This window comes from Euprymna scolopes, chromosome 6 (genome assembly GCF_053919585.1).
Source record: "Euprymna scolopes isolate OS-2025 chromosome 6, ASM5391958v1, whole genome shotgun sequence".
Classification (NCBI taxonomy): domain Eukaryota; kingdom Metazoa; phylum Mollusca; class Cephalopoda; order Sepiida; family Sepiolidae; genus Euprymna; species Euprymna scolopes.
The window spans coordinates 146578676-146584233 of NC_136487.1; positions in this window are offsets into that span (position 1 = coordinate 146578676).

The following is a 5558-nucleotide window of genomic DNA, read 5'->3' on the forward strand; positions in this document are numbered from 1 at the left end:
GAGAGAGCTTTGTCATTTACAGCCTTTGATGTGTTGCTGTAGATGGTCGTGTCATCAGCATAGATGTCAATGAATGATTTAAGTATGTGTTTAGGGAGATCATTGATGCAGATCAGGAAGAGAGTTGAGCCCAGGATTGACCCCTGAGGGACTCCAGCATTTACACTGCAGGCTTCCGATTTTCGTCCATCTACCACTACTCTTATGAGCCTATCGGAGAGAAATGATTTATTAATTGAGAAAACATTTCCAGATATTCCGTAGCTGGAAATCTTGTGAAGTAGGCCTTTATGCCATACCTTGTCGAAGGCCTTGATATGTCAAGAGCAATTGCCATAGAAAGGAAGCCTTTGTCAAGAGATTTGCTAATCCTATGAGATATAACCGTTAGCACATCTGCGGTAGATCTTGCAGAACGGAAACCATATTGCATGTCACTGCTGAGGTGGTTGACTATTTCTCTATTTAATATGGATTCCAGCAACTTACTCATAACACACAGGAGACTTATTGGTCTGTACTGAGAGAGAGATGACTTATCACCTGAATTCTTAAATACGGGGGATACTGGTGAGGTTTTCCAGGGTGTTGGAAAGCGCTTCGCCTTAAGGCAACGCTTAAACAGTTTCGTAAGTATGGGAGCAAGTTCTAGTTGAAGCTTTTTTAACACTATAATTGGGATGCCGTCAGGGCCAGTTGCTTTACTGGAATCAAGGTTCTTGAATAGCTTGGCGACCTCATACACAGATATTTGTAGGTTACCTAGCGTGTTCTGTGTTATAGGAGGAAATATGGGGAGTTGATGGCCTTCGTCGCATACGGTAGAATTAGCTGCAAAGTTCTTTGCAAATAGTTTGGCCTTGTCTGACACTGACGAGATGACTTCTGGTCCATTGATAATGGTTGGGATAGAATGCACACTTTTGTTAAGGATCCTATGTGCTATTTGCCAAAACTGGTGGGAACCAAGCCGCTGATCAGCTACTTTGGATTTAACAAACTGAGCATATAGCTCTCTTGCATTTTTTATTACTCTTTTACAGTGGTTGCTGGCAGTCCTGAAAGCAGCTTTAGTCTGAGTGCATCTATTACGTTGGTAGCTATGGAAAAAGTAATTTTTGTGCGCGATGGCAGCAACACATTCTGGGGAGAACTATGGCTGGCTGTTAGGTTTTTGTTGGAAGTTTTTAGATGGTATGAATCGGTCTATGCCTACAATTAACCATTCGGTCAGGTCTGATACTATAGAGGGCACATCCTTTTTAAACATGGAATGCAGGGGTAGATCAGATATGAATGTACGGAAGCTTTCCAAGTCAGCCATGGAGTATCGGTATACAGTACGGTGGAGGGGTACGTCTGGGAACTTATTACATTTCATTTTTATCTTAACTGATACAACGGAGTGGTCGGAGGATCCTAGAGGAGAAAGAACACAACATTAACATAGCTCAGGGGAAGTTGAGAGAAAAAGGTCTAGAAGGCTTGCATACTGACCTGTAATATCGGGCATCCGGATGGGCTCGCAAACAATCTGAGTGAGTGCATAAGCAATAGCAAAATCCCCTCATCGTCTGTCTTATTTGAGTGGGTCAGCCATTCCACGTTATCAGCGTTGAAGTCATCACATATGTGAATGTTATCCAAGGAATGTGCAGACAGGATGCGGTCTATTTTCTCAAATATACTCTTAAATATATTAACTCCGCTGTTATGAGGGTGATGGAGGGCAAATATAAATGCAGTGGTGTAAGCAAGTGCAACCTGGAAGCACATATAAGGTAAATTAGGATCTTCTCTAGAGATATCCCTGCCACACGTGAAGCCATCTTTAATATAGGCACATATTCCATGCCCATGATGATCTTGGGAGTCAGATTTAGATATTAAGTTAGAGTATCCGTTAATTATGAACTCATCTAGGGAAGTGGTCGGCCCTATTCCAGTTTTGCTTTGAAAGAATATGTCCGGTTTCATCTCCTGTAATTGGGTTTCAACCGCTGGAAGGTAAGAACATCAACCCCTGATGTTGGAGAAGGAGACATGGTAATAGGGGTCTACATTGGAAGATGGGTTCTAGGTTTTTTCGAGTTTTTTTTCTGGAGATATTTCATGTTGAGGTTTTAGGATTTGTGGAACAGGTCTGCATATTTGGTTAGAGCAGGATAGAGAGGGAAAGTAAGAGAGAAAAGGACAGGAATTTTTTTTTTTATTTAGCACATAAGGTAAAGCCGTAACAATTACCCACTAGTATGACATCGAGAGGCCGCCACCAGAGACTACTGCATAGTCCAGAATCCATTCACCAAATGGCAATACAGGAGCCCCAGTACTTTGCACCTGCTGATAGGACAGTCTCCTTAGTGGTTAATCCAAGGTTCGGATCCCTGACTATCAGGCAGATAATGTCAGCCTAGACGAAATGTTTACCTCCAGCACCCTTACTAGTGACATGGCCACAAGGATAGACAGAAACATTTCCGACATCTCAGACTACTGTTCACCAAGTACTACTGACCTGGAAAGCAGCTTTTTCTTCACCCTTTGTCAGAAAAATCACTCATTTGAATGAGGATTGAGGGACAAAAAAGGAGAAGCAAGAGTTACTGGAGCTGCCGATAGCACATCCACTGCATTATCTACTCTCCATTTAAAAAAAAAGAAGAGAATAGGTACGAGGGACTTATTAATATCTACTTAGTATAATCTATGACATGAATCGAATCTAAACTACTCATCTATGCTGTTTACCTAAGGCCATCCAAATGGTTTTGTAACTATCGAAAGAAGTGATAATCTGAAGAAGCGAGGTCAGGAGAATATGCAGAATGGGGCAAGATTTCCAAATCAGATTATTCTAAGAGATCCTGGTCAGTAGAACTATGTGAGGACGAGCATTATCATGATGGAAGATGACTTTTTTTTCAACATGAGCGAGAATATTGTAGAAAAACATAATAATTCAATAATCTAATATATAAACGGCTATATGTCAGTCCGTCTGTCTGTTTCCATATTTTCAAACTCTATCTCCTACAAAACTAAAAGTTGCTGGCCGGTGGTAGGGGCTTCAAATGATTGGATTTTTTATGGACCGTTCTTTTCTGGGTCTTTAGCCGATTAAAATAGTTTTTAAGGGGTCAAAAATGGGTCAAAATTAAAATAATCGTTAAACATTTTGTACATTCATCTTAATTTATTTTTAATTTTTAATAGGTTTATATGTATGACACGTTGGTACAGTGGTAACGTCACCAGCTTTGAATGCTAAAGTTTGTTTTCATTCTAGCTGATGGCACCCAAATATTTTTTCTCTTACTTTTGAAATCACAACTCTAAAAAAATATATACAAAATCTGGACAAATTATCATATTTAAGCATATTTTAGGCCCGGGCAAAGCCAGGCGCCCCCGCTTGTCTGAAATAAAAAAGTTACAAATTAATCATGATGATATGTTTAAGTAATAACAATATGCATGAAATATGTATTTTTTTGATTTTCATTCTAAATAAAACATCTTGCTACTTGAACGTTAGGGACTAATATTTGCGATCGTGTTTAACTGGTGAATAAGGGGAGTTGATCAGCAAGATATTTGTGCACATTACATTTAAGCTTTTGCATGTTAGTACACTTAGGAAAGCAGGAAACAGAGAGAGAGAGTTACAAAATTCAGCAGGAAGAGGGAGAAACTATTAGAGTAGAGGCTTCCCCGCATCTGATTACCTAAACAGTGAAGGGGTGAGATTTTGCTGCTTGATAGGTTATTCAGGAATGTATACGTCGAAGGAGAGAGTGCATAAGTACTGTGAGTTTATCAGATCACATTGCATTAAAGTACTTGTAAAATAAGCACAGAGATGCAACATGGTGGTGATGGGACAGATGCTGGTGTTTGGCCGATAATGCATGACCTATTAGATTTGAGCCTCTTTTTTTTTAGAATCTAAGAGTGAAATACAAGTGGCAGATGTGAGTAATTTTCTAGCACGGTAGAAGGAGCCCACCTTTTTTTTTTTTCAGAAATGTATTTGTTCCAATTCATGTTGCCTGTGAATGGTAGGCTGAGAAGTTTGAACGATGAGCTCTCGCGTGCGATGTTAGTTGCCATGTCAATCAGTTATTGAAAATTTTTTTTAAGTTCTTTAAGGACAAGATATTAGTCTTTGTAGCATTAAATGTTAACTTTCACATACAGTTCTATTCCACTTCCGAGTGAAAGTCGTTTTCTAAGGTTTCCACCATTGCCTTTGATATGTACACATTCGTTTTACCCTCATGTCTATTAGAGCGTAGTGTCATCAGCAAATATACCCATCTGAGACACAATTTAATAAGGAAAATCATTTATGAATATCAGGAATAATAAAGGTCCAAGGATTGGCCCTTGTGGTACGACTACATGTTGTTTGGACGTACTGTCATAGAAGACAATTTTGATGTTTCTTTTGTCCAAAAAGAATTTGATTATGTTAAGTATTCGTCTAGAAATACAATAGGATTTAATTTCCGTGAGAAACCCTTCATGCCAGATCTTGTCAACCGTTTTAGATATATCAAGGGCTACAGCTCTATCCTCCCGGCTTATCTAATGTATGGTATATGCATTCAGAGATGATAGAAATTACAATGGTTTAAGATGCCCTTCTAAAAATCTTTTACACAGACCTGATATTTATATATACTAGCAAGTCGCTCGGCGTTGCCCAGTCGTAAAATACTCATAAATATTACATTTTAATTCATACAGAAACTGAAACATGTGCATGCGAGTATTATGTTTTTTGAAACAGTCCACTTCTTGTTAGTAAAAAAAAAAAAAAGAAAATACTCAGGCTGAGATCGAAACCAAAACCTAAAGACAGGGAGTCAAGTACGATAACCACTATGCCAGCTTGACACGTTCTTTAAAAAGTGTTTTCAAACATACTTATTTTTAACTTAATGAACCTGTCAGGTGAACCATTCACACATACAACTTTTTTTAATTTTGACCCCTTAGCAGCCAATTTTCCGGATTAAAACCGATTAAAGTTTTCCACATGTCTGAATATGCTATATACTAAATTTAAAGTTTGTAGATCAAAAATCCGTTATGTATATAGATTGAAAAGTGCCTTCACACACACACACACACACACACGCACACACACACACACACCAACACACACATTCTCACTTTTATATATAAACTAGCAGGCCGCCGGGCGTTGCCCGGTCGTAAAATGCGTATAAATATTATATTTTAATTCATACATATTTTTCTTAATGCAAAATTCTAATTATAAGCAGAAATACTGTATAAAGGTAACGTTAAATTCCTTTAAAAAAAATTAAGTAAAAAATAAAAATGTAAAGAATCTGGAACATGTGCATATGAGTATTATGTTTTTCCTAAACAGTTCAATTCTTGTAAGTAAAAAAAGACAATACTCGAGCTAAGCTCGAAAACAAAACCTAAAGACAGCAAGTCAAGTACGATAACCAGCTTGGTACAACATTTAAAAGGTGTTTTTAAAACACTTCATTTTTAACATACTGTCATGCTAACCATTC